At 45.4% G+C, this 19,793-nt stretch overlaps 1 long non-coding RNA gene across 1 annotated transcript; it reads right to left on the bottom strand.

Moving 5' to 3' along the window:
* Positions 1-10,687: 10,687 nt before the first annotated feature.
* Positions 10,688-12,215, bottom strand: LOC309363297. The gene is made up of 3 exons (XR_014165299.1): positions 12,146-12,215; positions 11,340-11,418; positions 10,688-10,792 (listed from the first exon to the last, which is right to left on the bottom strand). It is a non-coding gene; the product is annotated as an uncharacterized lncRNA (long non-coding RNA).
* Between the last annotated feature and the right edge of the window lie 7,578 nt (positions 12,216-19,793).

Genomic DNA, 19,793 nt, shown 5'->3' on the forward strand with positions numbered 1-19,793 from the left:
AGAATCTCCTTTCTTGTAACTGGAAGCCGTAGGTTCAGGTCCTACCCTCTGGAGCAGGAGAAAACAGGCTTGCTCCATCTTCCATGTGACAGCCCTTTAGATACTTGAAGATGGCTATCACATCTCCTCTCAGTCTCCTCTTTTCCAGGCTAAACATACCCAACTCCCTTAACCATTCCTCATAAGACTTGGTTTCCAGACACTTGATCATCTTGGTTGCCCTCCTCTGCACACGTTCCACCCAGTTTGTCCATATCTTTCTTAAATTGTGGTGTCCAGAACCAAGGCAGAATAGAGTGGCACTATTACTTCCCTTGATCTGGACACTAGACTTCTGTTGATGCAGCCTCAGATAGCATTAGTATTTGTTGCTGCTGCATCATACTGTGGACTCATGTTAAGTTTTGAGTCTACTAGATCCTTTTCACATGTCTAAACCACAGAGCGTAGGGCAGCTGTTAGAATCCCTGCGACGGGGTGAGCTCCCGTTGCTCTGTCCCAGCTCCTGCCCACCTAGCAGTTCGAAAGCACGTCAAAGTGCAAGTAGATAAATAGGTACTGCTCCAGCGGGAATGTAAACGGTGTTTCCGTGCGCTGCTCTAGTTTGCCAGAAGTTGCTTAGTCATGCTGGCCACATGACCCGGAAGCTGTCTGCAAACAAACGCCGGCTCCCTCGGCCAGTAAAGCGAGATGAGCACCGCAACCCGAGTCGTCCGCGACTGGACTTAATGCTCAGGGGTCCCTTTACCTTTACAGGCAATTCAGGTCTCCCCCATCTTATATTTGTGCATTGAAATTCACGCTCTTAGCCTGGGGCTAGTTCGAACACAGAACACAGCAAGCTGACTAACACTGAGTCAGGCCATTTTTCATCTACCTCAATATTGTCCACACTGACTGGCAGAAACTGCCCAGGGTTTTAGACAGGACATTCCCAGACCTATCTGGAGTTGCTGGGGGCCTTCTGCTTGCAAACAGATGCTCTAACCACTGAGCGACAGCCCCACTGCTATTGATCATTTGTGTTTAGAAATCTTTGGTTATTTTATTGTCGATTGTATTGTTTTACTTTGGAGAAGCTATCAGAAGTTTCTGAGATGTTGTAAAGGGAAATCTGCTTGACCCAAACAACAAAATTGGCTAGCAATGGGTTTGTTTTTGGGTGTATTTAATGCACAGGGCAGCAAAAATGGAGCATAGGTTCCAAGATTAACCTCTTTAAAAATAAAATTCATATATTATTTGAAGGATAAAAATACAGTCTTTGTGGCCCTGTGTTTACCCTGCCGTCTTCAGTGCCCTCCAATTATCTCTCAATCTCTCTTACGCTGCTGTATAATTTATACCCCTGCAGTGGAGTGTTTTGAAGTGGGAGGTCAGGACTTGTGAGCTATGAGCCCGGAGCCTTAAAATTACCCCCTTGAGCCCCTTCGAGGTATCATTACGGAGCCCTCAGAATAGACTGCTGCAAAGTCTTGGCTCATCCTTCAATTTATCTGAATTTGCTTTATTTCTGAGCAGCACCCCTCAACAAGTCTCCTGAGCGACCATGACTCTTAAAGAAATGGTGGCCTGAGAAGAAATCCTTGGCGGAGCTGTGGAATATCCTTTTGCCTGGAACACACTGGCTTGTTCCTACATCACAACAGAGAACCGGGGTATAAGTCTCCCTGTGTTTTTATTCTCTTTGTGTCAGGCTGCTGCCAGCGACATGGCTGGTTGCCTAGGAATGTACAAAGCCAAGGAAGGTTCTTACCGTCTACTTTTTATTCAGTATTTACAGAGAGAGGCTATAGAACCCAGCCTCTTGGATAATGCCGTTGTCCCAAGTGAATCTCCACTCCACCCACTGTCTCTCCCACTTCCTCATTCGTCAATCTCATCATCTCTACGGGTGCTGATAAGTGCTCTCTGCCTTTGAGCTCTTTGCTCTCCTAATTTCAAGGCTCACCCAGTTCTGGGAGAGGGGGGGGGGGTCTGGAATGCTTTCTAAAGACAGTGTCCATCAGCTGTCACCCCCCTGGTGCTTCTTCTATCTCTTCCTCCTCCTCTCCCATTATTTCCCAACTTTCCTAAGTTTATTTTCTAAATCTTCAAGGATGCACTGGCAGCCTCAGTGTCCTATTTGGGAATGGCCATCATAATCATAGAATTGTAGAGCTGGAAGGGACCCTGAGGATCATCTAGTCCAGGCATGGGCAAACTCGGCCCTCCAGGTGTTTTGGGACTACAACTCCCATCATCCCTAGCTAACAGGACCAGTGGTCAGGGATGATGGGAACTGTAGTCCCAAAACATCTGGAGGGCCGAGTTTGCCCATGCCTGATCTAGTCCAACCCCCTGCAATGCAGGAATATGCACCAGTCCCATAAGGGGATCAAACTTGCAATCTTGCTGTTATCAGCACCATGCTCTAAATCAATTGAGCTATCCAGGCTCAATTTCTTATCTTAGGCCTCGTCCACCCTCTCCATTATGGAGCATCCCTGGTATGGGAAAATCCAAATGGAGGGAGGGGAAAGGGTGAGAAGGCAGTGATTTGGAGGAAAATGGCATATAGACAGCAGAGAATAAATGGAGATACAGGATGGTCACTATCCACATGGAACAACAATGATGATGGATGAGGCTTTAAACTCAGAGCTGACTCTCCGGCTCTGCCTTTCAAGTATGAGACAACAGGCTTCGCACTCAATTCCACAGTCAAGTGACAAGTGGGCCATGGAAGTGGGAAAGTAAGAGTGCCTCCTCCTTCAGATCCGTCAAGAAGAGCGAAAACAGCCAGCAGGCATTCTTGGGTGTCCCTACAGTGCCAGAAAAAAAGTGCTTAATTGACAAGAAGAGGCCGTAGCAAAATCAATTGCACTGTTTTTCTTGGGGTAAACAAGCCAAGACGGACAAGTTAATGGCTTGCGAGAGTTTGCCTTGAAACCCTCCATGTGCACATTTGCAGACAGAGCGTCCCTTCACACTCTGCCACCCATCATTCTCACCATTTCCCCCCTTTTCGCTTGCCTTGTTCCCTGGACCTTGTACGACCTTTTGTCTTTTTCTTTTTTTTCACTTCTAGGAATTCCAGCTGTTGACAGCAGCTGAATGTTCCTTCTCTGGGACTTCAAGGGAGGGGCCCTGGGACACTGCCAGGAGCCTCTATAGATTCTCTGCACAACAGGTTATGTAATAGAGCCTTTCGACAAAGAGGGAAATAATACGGAAAGGCAACAACAAAACTCTGCTGCATCTGCAAAGACGAATGATGCCAGCGAGCCACCCAGATGCAGACAGCCCCTTTTTCTTTGGGTTTCTGTTTACTTCTCACTCGCTGTAAGCCAGGCTGGAGATGAACATGCTGGTGTTTTCAATTAGGTCTCCTCGGCCGGCTCTCTCTCCCCTGCCTCACTTCTTCTTGGCAGCAGGGTGACCTTGTGTTTACATGCCCTGCTAATGGAGCCTGATGTCCTCAGCCAGAGGCAGCCGAGATGATTTATTCTCACTGTACAGGGATTGTCTTTCCCTGCTGCTGGCTGGAGACGTTTGTTTTTGTGTTTACCCCTCGATGGAGATAAATGAATTGAATCTTGCCAGTTGAATTCCAAGAGGGAAAAAGGAAGCTAAGTAGTGACACTGGCCTAAGGAACAGCACCAGTGCTTTTGAACTGCAGTGAGGAGCAGGACTGGCCTTTCCATGAAGCAGAGTAAGGCAGCTGCCTCTGCACACCCTCCGACATTTCTCCGATGAAAATAGGGATGTCCTATTCCATTATTATTAGTAGTATTAGTATTTTATAATTTATACCCCACCCATCTGACTGGGTTGCCTCAGCCACTCTGGCCAGCTTTCCAAAATATATAAAAACAAAACATTAAGCATTAAACTTCCCTATATAGGGTTGCCTTCAGATGTCTTCTAAAGGTTGTATAGTTACTTATCTCCTTGGCTCGGGGGTCGCATAACTCCATATCCTCCGACGAAAATAAGGACATCCTAAGGAAAAGTGGGCCATTTGTGGATCAAATCAGAAACTAGGATGGCTTCTGTAAATCCAGAACTGTTCTTGGACAATAGGGACACTTGGAGGGTCTGCCTCAGGTAGCAAATTCTGAGAAGTGGAAAGTGGCAAAAGAAAATGTGTGCCCTGTGGTCTGCCCTGCAGCCTCTAAGCTAAGTTGCTGCCTGAGGTTGAGGTAGTCTTTTAAACTACCTGAGATTGTCTTTTAAACTTCATTCCAGAGGTGTGAGAAGATATGTATGACGGACTCAGTCAAATCTCCACTCTTTTCTCCTTTACATCATGTGTATAGCCATCACCTCGGTCCATGGATCTACCCACCTGTTGCTTTATGTTCCACTTTTGCATAGTGGGGAGATTTGTGTTCTGCTCCGGACTCTGAAGCTGGATATGACACATTGTCCTTAATGTCGACGGCATAGTTTTCCCATCTTTGAATCATAGAATCATAGAGTTGGAAGAGACCACAAGGGCCATCGAGTCCAACTGAGTACGAATTGAGTACGAATGCAAAATGCAATTTCGCAACGCTGTGAGATTTCCCCAGAAAAGAATGCTGTGGAACTCTTCGTAGTTTAGGCTGACCCAGCACATGTGCTTGCCAGGAAGGACCTTTCCCCTGCATGATTTCCTTTCTATGGTGCATGATGTCAGGGTACCACGTTGTGCAAACATTACTGCGTGTGATCAAGCACTGAGGATGAGCTGCCTCACTGGAGAAGGGCAGTGAATCCCTCAGGTTCCTGAGCCGGCACTTAAACTTGTTTCCTCTTGTTTGAGAGATTCTCCCATTCTTTGTGTTATCAAAGTATACTTTGGCAGGGCATGTTTCTACTATCAGACCCTTTGGTCTAAGCATCTCAAAATGGCTGCTTTTTAAACCCTTATAATGCCAAGCTAGGGACCCTCAACCATTAGCTGTCAAATTAAAGTCTTCCTTGCTTTGGTGTGTATGAAAATCTGAAGTCTAGAAGCAAAGAGGATATAGCCAGTTTTATGCTCCTATAAAACCCTGAAAGAAGCTTGAGGCCAGAGCACAAGACATTTTTTGTCCTTTAAAAGTAAAATCCAAATAGCTCCCATCTAGCATGTGTATTACCATGAACTGCACAGTTCCTGCTCATTCCTATGTGGCCTATAGAGTAGAAGGCCTTTGTGTATGGAGCTCAAAGGTCAGATGGTCTCCTTCCCAGTCTGCTATTGTGCCCAACATTTGCTGCCTAAGGCTGGCTTCCTGTCCCCTTGTCTTGTGGTCTGCCTGCTTCTGAACACAACCCACCGCCTTTACGCAACATGATCCAGTCAGTATTAATGCTTCTTTCCTTGTTTCATTTGAGAAATGGGGAAGAAACACACCTTCTGTGTTTCATGTTCCCGTTCCAGCCCTGAGGGCCATTAAATCCCATCAAAGCTCCATGTACTTTTTGCTCAGTGCCATATAGAGGTGGAACAGAATAGCTTCTATAAAAAAACAACAACCACGTTTGAAGAATGGTTGCTTTGTTTGTGTCATTTCATCTGTTACGCAAGCAGTCTTAGGATTATATAAAGGTATCGAGAACATGGATGTCCATGTTTATGATACTCTGGAAAATATGGGGCATTTCAGAGAAGCTGGGTGTCAAGGGCAATAGATGCCTGCGTTCTGTGTGCAAGAAGAATCACTTTATAACAGAGGGTACATAGAAAATATTACTGCCGTGAACTGCAGCAGTCTGATGAGTGGTGCCTATATGATCCATGTTTGTTGCAATTTGACTATTGATTCATACTCCCTAGAAGTGCCTTTCATTTAAGAGGCTTATTAAATTGGGTTTTATATATACCATTCCCTGGGAGGGCTCTAAGCATAGGCCTGCAGCAAGGGTTTGCCTAGACCAGGGGTAGTCAACCTGGTCCCTACTGCCCACTAGTGGGTGTTGCAGGATTCCAGGTGGGTGGTAGGGGGCTCTACGGCACATGTTACTGTGGGCGGTAAGGAAACTTTACCATCAAGAAAGATGCATTAGTGGGCGGTAGGTATAAAAAGTTGACTACCCCGGCCTAGACCAAGGGAAGAGAGGAAGTGGGAAACATATGGAAGTTAGATGGTTCTTAGGGGAACTGTGTACAGCTAACCCTAACACATTTTTAGGTGGACATTCATAGTGTCTGAGGTGTACACCAAAAACTGCAAGTAGAATGGGTTGTGTCCAGATTAATGGACACAACTTAGGCCCATTGATTTCAATGAGCTTATTCTGGGTGCGACTAACATTGGCTACAACTCAATGTGCAAAGTGGTCCCAGAAACTTAGCATGTATGCCTGAAGAAGAAGGAGCTGCTGATCAGCCACAGATCAGCTCCAGTTCTAGTGCAAACTACCCATCCCCCCCATTTCTGCGTCTACAGCGGTGCAGAGATGGATAGGACAACATGTAGCCCAGCACCCACCCACCTGTCAGACCTGGAAATGAGGTGCCCTCTGGGCTGTGGCGGCAAAATAAAGGCTTACCTCTTGTGGCTGGAACTGAAATGGAGCCCTATGTAGGCCAGCACTTCCACTGAGTCCCTGCTGAATGTGGCATGTATCTGGGAGAAGGGGTAAGCACTCCTTCCCTGCCTAGCACCTCCCCTCTTCAAACCACCCTCCCCGTGGTGTTTTCTAGGGTAGAACTAAATGCCATGAAGCAAACATGGGGTTTAAAACCTCAGGTTTGTCTCCTAATGTTCATGTGGGGCTGGAGGGTGTTTGCAGGAGAATCTGTGGGAAGGAGGCGGTGCCTAATGATGATGGCCACCACTCCTCATCCAATGAAAAGAGTCTGGGAGAGGGATGCAGAGGAGAGTCAACACATGGAGGAAGGCTGAAGCATCCTCTTCTCCATTGAGTGAGATTCTCCTCCTGCCTCCACATTGCTCCTCACCTACAAGCGTGTTTGGGAAGCATGTTCACTGGTGTGACATCTATTTAGATGTTCTGCCAAGACCCAGGATCCCAGTCTGGGGTCATTCCCACCCGACTTCTAGTTTGAATCAGAGTGTGGAGAAACTTTTAAGCCAGAGGGAGGGATAGATCAGGCCACTTGCTGTTAGAAGCTGACTCACACTGAATCGGTTTGTTTTTCTACGCCACTCACCATTATTTAATCTGGCAGCGGCTTCCCAGTGTTGCAAGCAGAAGTTTTTCCCAGGTCTGCTACTTGTTATGGTTCATCTGGAATTACCAGGATTGAGCCTGGGGCATTATAGTTCCATCACACATGACCTGGGTCACAGCACTTTCTTCCCTCAGAAAAGGCTGGTGTCTCGTTGCCTAGGTGATGGGGCCTGTTTGTCAAATTAGAGGCCATGGCTCTCTTTGCATGCTTCTTGTTTGCTATGGATATACTGTCCTCACCAAGCAATAATTTATGATGTTTGCACAGCACTTGGAATTGCCTAGAAAGCTTTCCTATTGTTACCTCAACAGCCCTTGAGCAAAGGTAAAGGTAAAAGGTAAAGGACCCCTGGACGGTTAAGTCCAGTTGAATTCGACTACAGTGGTACCTCAGGTTAAGAACTTAATTCGTTCCGGAGGTCCGTTCTTAACCTGAAACTGTTCTTAACCTGAAGCACGACTTTAGCTAACGGGGCCTGCTGCTGCTGCGGCTGCCGCGCCGCCGGAGCACAATTTCTGTTCTCATCCTGAAGCAAAGTTCTTAACCTGAAGCACTATTTCTGGGTTAGCAGAGTCCATAACCTGAGGTACCACTGTATAGGGTTGTGGTGCTCATCTCTGCTTTCAGGCTGAGGGAGCTGGCGTTTCTCGACAGACAGCTTTCCGGGTCATGTGGCCAGCTCTGGTGCATGGAGCACCGTGACGAAAGCCAGAGCCAAAAGAAAAACACCTTCTCCACCCCACTACCTATTTAACTACTCACACTGGTATGCTTTCGAACAGCAAGGTTGGCAGGAGTTGGGAGAAAGAGAAGATGGGTGGGTGGATTAGAACTGTCGACCTTATGATCTCCAAGCTGAAGTGGGCCGGTGGTTTAGACCACAGCGCCACCCACATCCCTCTTTACCTTTAACATAAGAATGTATGAACACAAGCAAAGCCCCAGAGGCCCATCTCATTTGGCATCCTCTTCTCACAATAGCCGATCAAGATGCAGTGCCCTGGGACAAGCAAGGCATGAGAACTCCTGGCTTTGTCTTCAGTGCTGCAGGATGCGAGGGGTGTGCTCTGCATTCAGCTTGTGGCACTTGCTGCGCTGCTGTCTTCATGGAAACGTGGCGTAATTATCCGGAGTGTAAACAACAGCTGAGCACATTCCAGGGAACAAAAGGAGTTGCCTGAACACCTGGCCCCAGCAGGCACCTGTTGCTGCCATTCTGTGTACAGTATGGAGCCAAAGCTGCTGCCAAACACCAAAGCAAATTGCAGCATTATAAGGGACTGCTGGGAGGGGATGGAATAGGGCAGGCTTCCTGGACCTCGGCCCTCCAGATGTTTTGAGACTACAATTCCCATCATCCCTGACCACTGGTGCTGCTAGCCAGGGATCATGGGAGTTGTAGGCCAAAAACATCTGGAGGGCCGAGGTTGAGGAAGCCTGGGATAGGGAATCATTCTTGCAGGCTGTGCAGGGTTACTGTTTCTGCAGCCCAGAAAGAGAGTGATGTCTTTTTTACCAGAATCAGGTTCAGAATCAATAATTCCAGGCTAGATGAATTAAGGAAACTTTGTCTGTTCAGGAGACAAGGCAGAGAGTGATAAGGGCCAAATAATTCCAAGATCCATTGCAACTGAGGTCCACCGCTGGACTGGAACTTAGGGGCATAGGTGTAGGCAGATAGAAACTTTATATCAACTCAACCATTGATCCATCTAATTTAGTTCTGTCAGCAAGGCTAGCCAACATGGTACTGTCAGGTTGTTCCTGCACTACAGTTCCCATCATCCCTGACCCCTGGCTGTGCTGGCTGAGGCTGATGGGAGTTGGAGTTCAGCAACATCTAGAAGGCTTTGTGTTGGCTACCTCTGATCACCAGGGGCTGGCAATGGCTCTCTGGGATTTGAAGCAGGAAGTCTTGCCCTGCCCTATCTGGAGAGATCAGGGGTTGTACCCCGGGAGCCCTTTTGAGTGTGCTTTGTGGCCCAGTGCAAAGCTGGGAACAGGTTGAGAAGGCCAGTTCTATGCATGGAAGGCCCAGGAAAGGCATTGAATGAAAGTTACTACTAAAGCTGTGAGGAGAGACAGAGGGCTTGGCAAAACCGCCCTGAACATGCAGTCACAATGTGCATTTCCTGTGTCCTATATAAACACATTTCTTTGGTCAGTGTACACAAATTGCTGTCCGCATAGTATCAGGTATGGACCCTTGTAAAGGTAGGTCTACAAAAGGGCTTTTAGAAACCCCGAACTGCAGTACTTCTAAGGCTGAAGTGTATACACAGCCTAAGTGCAGCTCCTCATTTCCTCCTCCTCCTCCTCCTCCTCCTCCTCCTCCTCTTCTTCTTCTTCTTCTTCTTCTTCTTCTTCTTCTTCTTCTTCCTCCTCCTCCTCCTCCTCCTCCTCCTCCTTCTCTCTCTCTCTCTCTCCCCCCTGTGTGTGTGTGTGTGTGTGTGTGTGTGTAGGAGAAAGAATGCATTTTGAACCCAGACTTGGTGAATTGTGTCCATAATCTCTCCACTGCTACCTGCCAAAAAAGATTCCATCTGCTGAGTCATTTGTGTAGCCTTTAGGCGTTAAAAAAACACCCCAATTTGTCTGAAGAACAGAACATGCTTTGGCAGAGATATCCTTCAGCGCTTTGCTCTTTGGACCTCTTATTTCCCTTTGTTTACAGCGTGTCTTTATTTAGCTTCCATTTGTCAAGAGCCCTGGGCTTTTCCTCACCCTGAGAGGGACACCTTAGCTTCAGGTCACCGACACGTGACTTTCCCTACCAGCCCTTGAAGCGCAATGCTCCTTTGGTGGCTGGGCCCTTATGCCCAGGTGAGGCCTCTGTTCCTTTCCCTTCATGGCAGGAATACAACACTTGGTGTTAGTTTACCTCCATGGAGGGACAGCCAGGTAATCTGAGCGTCTTGCCAAGGTATCATTAGGCCACTCTTGGTTTTCTAGCCCACACATGACATGTGGAAAACTACTCCAGTCCCATCATGCAAATTTCCCTGCTCTCTCAGTTCTTATTGAAACCGGCATTTGACTTTTGCCTCCTCACTTTCTGAATAATATGTAGGCAACTCTAATGGCATCAGAGCCATAGCGACAGGAATCCCCCACCCTAAGCTACTAAGGCAGAATGAAAGGCAGAATACTTTAAAAGCTAAGAGAAAACCCTATTGCACATAGCTTCTTTGACCGATCTAGTCCCTCTGTTCACTCTGGAACTGTGCCTTGGCTAATTTAAGATTAGCCATAGTGCAGCCTCAGAGGTGTGGGGGTCTTCTTACAGGGGAATTGTTAAGAGGGCATTCCTGGACTTCTTCCATATATGGCCTTCTTCTGAACCACAGCAATGGCCCCGTTTCTCACACTATAAGAAGAACACAGAAATCTCCTTTCTACCGAGGTCAGACGAGTTATCCATGTAGCCCAGTGCTGTCTACTCTGACTGGCAGCAGCTGTCCTGGATCTCAGGCAAAGACCATTCACATTATCTGTTCTGATCCATTTACCTGGAAGTTCCAGGAACTGAATATGAGGCCCTTTGCAAGGAATGCCATTGCACTCCCCATCTAATAGACAGCAGGCAGATGGAGCTTATAGGCTCTGGGTTCATACCACAGAAGAAGGGATGTCAGAGAATTCTGCAATAAAACAGGGGCAGATATGGAAATTGAAACAGATTGAGTGTTTGTTTGCATCCCAGAATGGAAATAAGTCAAGTGAAGACAAGGCGAATAACATGGTACTGGTCAGAAGACAAACTGCAGCGGAAAAGAAACAGCGTTGTTTATGATGAATACACATTGGAATGGAAATTGCTGCCATCTTATATTCCTGCACAGTGAAATAGCTGCCATCTCCTAAAGGAAAAGAAATGCTGGGTTTACTCATTGTTGGTATATGACCATGTATCATTCTATGCAGAAATGTGACATTTCCTGCAAAATATTGTGGTCAGGCTGAGCCGTGTAGCTACATCCGATCGTAAAATAGCAGCTGAATATTGCAGCAAATGAGAAACAGGAACTACAGCAGGTCAATCGAGGCCGTGCTACTTTGCACCACCTGCAAGGATGTTACAGTGATCCTCATACCATACAAAGTGCAAGCTGGTAACACTGATCATTGGGCTTCCATTAATTAAGTGAATCTTATAAATAAAACTTGGGGGGGGGTGTTGATGCTTACCCTTCTTTCTCCATTTGCAGGAAGGTGGAATATTTATTTCTTCTTATCCCGCTCGTCAGCAGAAATTCCTAGGGCAGTTCTGCATAAAAGGAAAACACACAGAAACAAAATAAATAAATAAAGCAGAACAAAATGGAACTGTAATAAAACACAAGCTAAAAAGGCAGCAAGACCTTAAGAGCCAGATTAAAACAACTGGAGAAGAGCCACAGCACAGCGGCAGAGCATCTGCTTTGCATGCACGAGGTCCCAGGTTCAATCCCCGGTATCTGCTGCCTGAAAACCTAGAGAGCCACTGCCAGTATTGTCAGTGTTGACAATACTCAGCTAGATGAAGCAATGGTCTGACTTCAGTAAAATGCAACCTCCTTTAGTCCTAACAAGAAGCAGGGACTAAAATTAAGACTGGGGAAAGTAGAAAAGGACTCTCCCTGGCACTGAAAAGTCAACAAAGTATACCATAGGAAAAGCATCTCATAATTGGGGGCCACCATTGAGAAGGTCCTCTCCCTGGTACCTTGCCTTAAATCAGAGGTAGCTAGGCTGTGGCCCTTCAGATGTTGCCACCCTACAGCTCCTATAATTTCTGAACATTGGCCATGTTGGCTGGGGCTGATGGAAGTCCAACATCATCTGGAGGGCCACAGGTTAGCCACACCTGGCTTAGATTTTGGGGGGGCATTCGCAGAAGGTCCTTGATATGGTTGTGCTAAACGCCCCATGACTGCCAAACTGTACTGCCATATACTCTATTACTGTAAGCTGCAACCCTAGACACCGTTCCCATAGAACTAAATAGGACTTACTTTCGAGTAGACGTGTATGCGATTGTTCTGTTAGGCACCATAGCAGGTGCATTTCAGGCCTCTGTGCAGAGTTCTGAGTCATAGCTGCTGTTTTAAAGAAACATTTGTTAAACTCGTGAAACTGTTAACTATTGTCTGAATTTTATGTGTGCTAAGTCATTACAACTGTGGAGCCCTCATCAGTCACTAAAATTCATCTCCTCTGTGAATATTACCTCCGTTAAGCACCTTTTGAATGAAAGCATTAACAGCAGTTGGGGAAAAAACAACGTGCTGACAGAGAAATCTTAAGAGAGTTTTCTCTTCTTTTCCTGTCTGGGGAGAAGGGCTCTGCATCTTCATGAGTGTTTCATCTCCCCCAGGAAGCAACGTGGAGCTGATGGGGCCTGCTCTCAGGCTGTTATTTCATCATTAGCCTAGTAGCTCCTTTGAGAAATAGTGAAGAATATGGCTGTTAAGGTCAAAATTAGGCTTCTAAAATCTTGGCTGTTTTGTTAAGATGGACTTAATGCTAGGGATGGGCTCTGGATGGGAATAGAATAATGTGGGAAACTGAGGTTATTTGGGGGTCAAGTGTGATGTCAATAATCCCCTGAGTCAGATTCTGTAGTGTATCGTTCAGCTCTAAATTGTCCTATATATCTCTATGGTCCGTGGGCTTTGCAAGGAATGAGGCTGTCCAAAATGCTGCCTGCAGAACACTGGATTTTTTGTTTGTTTAAGCATTACAGTGTGGGATTTTTAAAAGTTAAAAGCTTCATTTAAGTTTGTTTTTTTAATTATATGTTGGTCTGCTAAAGCTAAAACACTCAGAACTTGCCAGAACTCTGGTTGTTTGTAAGTTGTTTTGGGCAAGATAAAGCAACTAACAAATTTAATAAATAATAATAAATGGTGGAAGACTTCTTTAATATAAGACAGTTTATGGAAGGAACAAACCATGCAGCAGGCTGGTGCTGCTAATGCAGAACTGCAAACTAAACTGCTCACTGCCTAAAAGTTGACTGGTATGGCAAGCCAGGAGAGCCAATACACTATGCAACAGCCAGAAAGAAAGTCTGGAAAAAAGCTGCAAAACATAAAAAATATATGTAAACAATAATACACAGCACTTCACCACTTCTTAATTATTTTAGGGAAGAGTCAGCCCCCTGCTCCCACCTCCATAAGGAATTCCTGAGAAATTGGATCCCCTTTGCTCCTCATATAAACAGCGCCTGGACTATTTGTCTGCATGGCAGGCTTAATCCCTAGAGACGACTGCTGCCAGCCAAACCACTTACATATGTTTTGCCTGTTGTATTCCAGTCCTAAACAATTTGGCTGTGTTACATCTAAGCCCTTTGTGTGCTGGAGTATCAAGAGATCATCCCACTACTCACTCTGAAAGGGGCTGGCTGAGCTTTTGTGAGCACTTGCTTTGAGCCCTCGAAAAAGGTTTCTAGGTGCTCAAAAAGCACCCACCTCTGCCATCTCCCTCTTCCTGTAGCTCTTATCTTTTAAGGAAGGGGAAGATGGCAGTACAGTAAGTCCGCAATTTATGCACATTTGACTTGTGTGCATTCAGCTTTACGAGTGGCAAAAAAATAAATAAAAGAGGGAGCAGAAAGGGAGCAAGGTTCTTGGGGAAAATGTCTTTGGCAATCCCACCCACCACTGAACCCAATGTGTTTTGAGTATACGTAATTGTGGCAATCGGAAGGTTGGCAATTCAAATCCCCACAACGGGGTGAGCTCCCGTTGTGCGGTCCCTGCTCCTGCCAACCTAGCAATTCGAAATCACACAGTGCAAGTAGATAAATAGGTACCACTCCGGCGGGAAGGTAAATGGCGTTTCCATGCGCTGCTCTGGTTTGCCAGAAGCGGCGTAGTCATGCTGGCCACATGACCCAGAAAAACTGTCTACGGACAAATGTTCGCTCCCTCGGCCAGTAAAGCAAGATGAGCGCCGCAACCCCAAAGTCGTTCGCGACTGGACTTAACTGTGAGGGGTCCTTTACCTTTTTAATTGTGGCTTTAGGTGTAATACCCAGAACATAACTCCCACATAAATTGTGGGCATACTGTACTGGTGGAACTTGTTTCCTCACCAACGATGGGATTGGGATTCCCAGTCTCATAATCCCTAAAAGGAAACTGATACTATTTGTGTCATTTCCACCAGACAGAGGAAAGGCCTGGGGGGGGAGGGGTATATCTGCAACATGGTAGCAAAGGGAGGAACTAGATCTCTGACAGGCAAGGATGTTCTAAACACTAGCCAATACTGCCCCACCCCCATTTGCTCCAAATAAACAGGCTGTATTCTTGCGGCCTGTTTCTTTGGAGAAAAGGGAGTGGGGGTAGTGACATTGCTTGAGATATTAGTGCTAGCAAGGAAAGTGTTTACTGAGCGAGAGGTTGCACAGTCTTCCCAGGAAAGCCCAGTTCCTGAAAAAGGCTCCTGGTGACATACAGTACTTGGAAATAAAGTGCATAATTCAAGCTTGGGCGTTTTGCTGTTCTGATAAATATGATGAAATCTCTTAAGGAAATGAATTGTGTTTTCTAAGAAAACCTTGCAGTATTCATCTGAATCATCTGAATTTATTTTCCGTATGCCTGTTTCTTTGGCTGTTGTTTCTCTAATAAATATTTTATTATTCTTGTGTGCTTTTAATGTTTTGTGCATTTTTTCTTTATTGTCCCAGACTGGGCCAAGGGTGGCTGTCGTGCAATCACAATCGTACCCCATCTCTGGCCTGGTGTTTTATTGTAGACCAAGCAGCATGATAATTTAGGATAGCACAGAGCTGGCCCCGAAACATTGCATTTGCATCGACAAACATTGCATTAGCACCCAGTGGGAATGAAACCTGTTTGCATCTGTGCAGCCTGCCAACTTTCCATTCCTGTTTGATCCAGAGAGATTGTAAAGCTGGAAAAAGACAATACATTTCAAGAGCATTCAAAACAAGTTGAGAAAGGCAAACCACTTTTGTTGATTTGTCTCTTTTGGTGGAACTCTCAAATACCCTACAAAACCTGGTTAGTAAGGCCCTGTGCAGGTGCCAAATTGTGGGGATAATGTGGAGGAGTAGGATTGTGCCCAGTGGCCTGGCTCCTGACCACTATATACTGAACATGTCTCTGGTGCATGTAGAAGCTCAGCAAAGAAGATCTGTTGGAGGTGCTGGTGGGGTTCAACCTGCTCCTCCATCCATGCATTGATCATGCCCACATTTTGGTCATCTCCCAAGAATTAGAAGCAAAATTATTATTGATTGATTGCATTGATATCCCACCTTTTTCTCCAAGAAATGCAACGTGGTGTTCATGGTTCTCTCTTTTCTCGTTTACTCCCCATAACAACCCTGTGAGGTAGGTGACTAGCCCAAGGTCACCCAATGAGCTTCATAGCCAAGTGTGGGTTTGAAACTTGTTCTCCCTGATCCTAGCTCAGTACTCTAACCACTATATCACACTGGCTCTCAACTAGATTACCTGCAACTAGATGATTCTATATGACCATGAGCAGTGATCCCTCTTTCAAATTACCAGAACAGAAAACCTGTCATCTGCTCCCATCCTAGGTAAGTAAATAAGGGTTTAGAATGGACCTTTTCTACAGCTTTAACAGTGCACAGCCCCAATACAGAATCAGTGGGAATTGTCCAGTATGTATTTTGCTTACCATAAGTCAGTCCATGATTTGGCAAAGTTGGTGGGAGTGGGGCTTGTGTAAAGTTCTTGGGAGTTCCTCCTAAAAAAAAAAAGCTGTTTGGAAAATCGTGAGTAAAAGGATACAAATTTGGCTATTTATTTGGGAAGGAAAGGGATTTAAAAACGGAGGTTGATCCCTTCCACTGATTAAAGGAGAAAGCAATTACCGCAACCGAAGCAGCTTAAAATATGACTCTTTAAAAACTTTCAAGTAAATGTTTTGATCCCCCCTTCTAGTTATGTTTGTTCGTGTTGTTTATTTGTTTGCTGTTATTCTTTATAGATGTATTTTTTGTTTGTTTGGGGGGGGTAAAGTTCTTGGGGGTTCCATTTTAATGCTATGTGCATTGGCAGGGTGTGTTCATGACTGGCCAAATTCATGGAGAATAAGGCTCTCACTGACTACAAGCCATATTAGTGTCATTCTGCCTCCACTGTTGACGGGAGTATGCTTCTGAACACCTCTTTCTGGGAATCACAAGAAGGGAGAGTGCTGTAGCATCCAGGGTCCTGCTTTTGAGCATCCCATGGGCATCTAGCTGGCCACAGTGAGAACAGGATGCTGGACCAGATGGGCCTTTGGTCTAATTCAGCAGGCTCTTCTTACAAGGAGGGAGGGAGGGAGGTGTTTATTTCTGGTCTCCTTCTGGGAAAGCTAGTTTTCACCTCATTTGTGCTTTCTTGGCCATCCTACTTTTTTGCTCACCAGACTCCTGCTTCCTAGTTTCACCCACTCTGCTCTCCACCATCCTTTCAGTCATCTACCACTAGATTCAATCCATATCTGTTTTGGGTGAAAATCTCACACACCCGAAAGCTGGCAAATTAGGCCATTGCCTGCAAAAGATCATGCCACAGCATGTTGCCACACTGTTCTAGATCTGTGCATTTTTATATTTTTATTTTTAGCTGGTAGGGAATAAAAGCAAACCATGACTTCCGAAAGCAAAACAAAACAGTTCAAAGAAAGCAGAAGGCAGAGTTCGAGGGCTTTTCTATATTTGGTAATTTACGAAGGAATTGGATAGCGAAAGAGCTCTGTTTTGCAAGCTCCGATCGCCCTCTACTGAGCATTTGCTGAACTAAAGCTTCATGGATATTGTTAGCCACACACACACACACACACACACACACACACACACACAGAGAGAGAGAGACCAGACACACAAACACAAGAGTTATCAGCAATCTTGGAGGAACCCCAAGGTTTGGAAAAGTACAAACAACTGCCTACGAAAAAATTACAATGGGAACTCTGCAAAAGACTTATGAGGATTCTCTGAAGCCACAGAATGCTGGTTGATTTTGATTGGGGAGGGAAGGAAGCTCAGAAAAGGAAAAACTCAGTGGGAGTGGAAATGACATGGAGTATCCAGGAAGGCGGGAATGGCTGGCTGGTTGGAATTCTCAGCAGGAGAACTCCATGCTGCAACACTTCGTTGCAGATTCCACTTGTGGCAATCTAACAGTCCTTTGTCCTTGGAGCTCTGTACTTGGAGCTATAACACTCTGTGAGGACTCAAGAGTCAGCTTTCAATCTCAATTCAGAGACTGATAAGGTTACATCCATACCATACATTTAAAGCCCATTTGAAGCACCTGGCTCCCTCAAACAAATAAAATAAATCATAGCAACTGCAGTTTACCTCTCATAGATTTACAATTCTCAGCACCTTAAGAAACTACACTTCACATGATTCTTTGGGAGAAGCAATGTGCTTTAAATGTGGGTATGGCTTGAATAATACATGGAAGCCTCTTTTATTTACAGGTCTAAAAAAAAAGTATTCGTGGGCCATTCATGCAGCTGGGGCTGTGGTTAGTCCTAGAATTAATTTTAATGTCTCTACTGTGACTAGGGCCTTGTTAGATACAACTCTCAATCCCCCCCCGGTGTTTTTACTTGTGTAGCTCCCAAGCTCTGTTGGATCGTTTTGCTTTCTTGCCTCTGCCATAACTCATGAAAAAGACTGTCATAGTCAAGCCTCCTTGAAACAGTTCCTTTTATTCTCTGTTTTCCATTATCAGCCTTTCAGTCTTACTGTGCCTCTCTCTCTGTCCTTGTCAGGTAGCGGAGAGTGAAAGGAGATATGTGCTCCGTACAGTTCATTTTCACTGGGATTGTCATACCAATTTCAGACGCTTTAAATGAATAGAACTCTGTGTTCTGTTTAAAAAATAAAGAAAACTTGGCAAGGGTCTAATATCAGTTGTGTTTTGCATGCATTTACATAGTGCAGTACCTTAATAAAGGTGCGTCTTGAAGGTGACAGTTCCTCTCGAGTATAAGGTGACTGAACATTTAAATGTTCTGAAAGCGACCACATTGCTTACGCTAGAGATGCCTGCAGGCAATACCCAGCCTCCCCTCTCATTCCCTTGTCCTCATTCATCCTCTCCCCACTTCTGGCAAGAGTTTAAGGGAGCAATCTCTGCTTTCTGCCTGGCTAGCATCACTTCCAGGATGTTAGAAAACTGTGCTGGCAGAGCCAAAAGGGAGTGTGTGAGAACTGGCACTCCGGAGCTTTTTTCAACATAATAGCCAACAACAAACAAACAAACAAACAAACAAACAAACAAACAAGCCTTGGCCCACTACAGACTGTAAAAACAAAACAAAAAACCTTTGTGTTTTTACAGTGGATTTACATCTAATTGTTCCAATTTGTTTGCAATTCCTTTACTTATTTATTTCATAAAATTGATATGCCTCTCGAATGTAAAAAAAGAAGACGTCTGCACTTGTCCACAGGTTTCAGGATACAGTGGTACCTCGGGTTAAGTACTTAATTCATTCCGGTGGTCCGTTCTTAACCTGAAACTGTTCTTAACCTGAAGCACCACTTTAGCTAATGGGCGCTCCTGCTGCTGCCGCACCGCCGGAGCACGATTTCTGTTCTCATCCTGAAGCAAAGTTCTTAACCTGAGGTACTATTTCTGGGTTAGCGGAGTCTGTAACCTGAAGCGTATGTAACCCGAGGTACCACTGTAGTCTTGTTGTACATAATATGCAGCTGGTGACACAGTTCAATGTACAGTATGTCTTTACATTATCCAGTGTCACTGGCAGCAGATTGTAGCTGAAAGGGAAATGGTTTTTTCCTCAAAAGCATATGAGCAAAGAGTGCAGTAAGGGTAGGTGCTGATCCCCACTGCTCCAGTATTTCTCACTAACAGTGATCCCAAAGTCAGCTTAGGACATCATCCCAGTGCTTAGATTCATCAATGTCTTCCTGCGTTGCTTTCACTGTCTGTCTCTGAGATTTCACCTTCCTGCACTAGCTTTGAAAACTTGCCACATGCTTTGCAGTGCTGTCCATATGCTAGGCATTTTTCTTTTCTCTTTACATGTTGGTTCCCGCAATACAGACCTTGTCTCCTGCATGCTCCTTCACTAGGCGGCACATCCGATTTATAGTGATGTCCGGACTGTTGGACAGCATGCACCTGCGTCTCTTGGGTGCCTGCTAATATTCTAATTCTTGCTTAGAAAGTTCTGCTGACCTGCATACGTCCAGGCAGCGATGTAGTGTTAAATTGGTTTCTCGCAACAGCTGCTCATGCAAATGCTGATCTCTTGTCCCCCAAACAATTGTGAATCTGATGAGTCACCCTAAAATTACAGGTTGATGCTAGAGTCCTTAATACAGCAACATAAGCATCTGCCTTCAGCACCATGTTCCCTCATAAAGAACTTGGCAGTGTCCCACTGTTTCATTTTGTTCAGGTATACAGTGTTCATCCAGTGCTTTAAAATATCTCCTCCAGAGTACTGCCAGAGATTAGGCCAAGAGACATGTCCTTCTTGCCCCTTGTCTCCAGTAAAGCAATACGACAGCTTTACTTTGTGATTTTACTCCTCTCTCTTCAAAGCAAGAACCAGATAAGAGTTCAAACTCTTCTCTCCACTGCCTCCATGCCTGGGCTAGATTAGCTGCAGTGAAAT

Source organism: Podarcis melisellensis (assembly GCF_964234715.1).
Source record: "Podarcis melisellensis genome assembly, chromosome: 2".
Lineage (NCBI taxonomy): Eukaryota > Metazoa > Chordata > Lepidosauria > Squamata > Lacertidae > Podarcis > Podarcis melisellensis.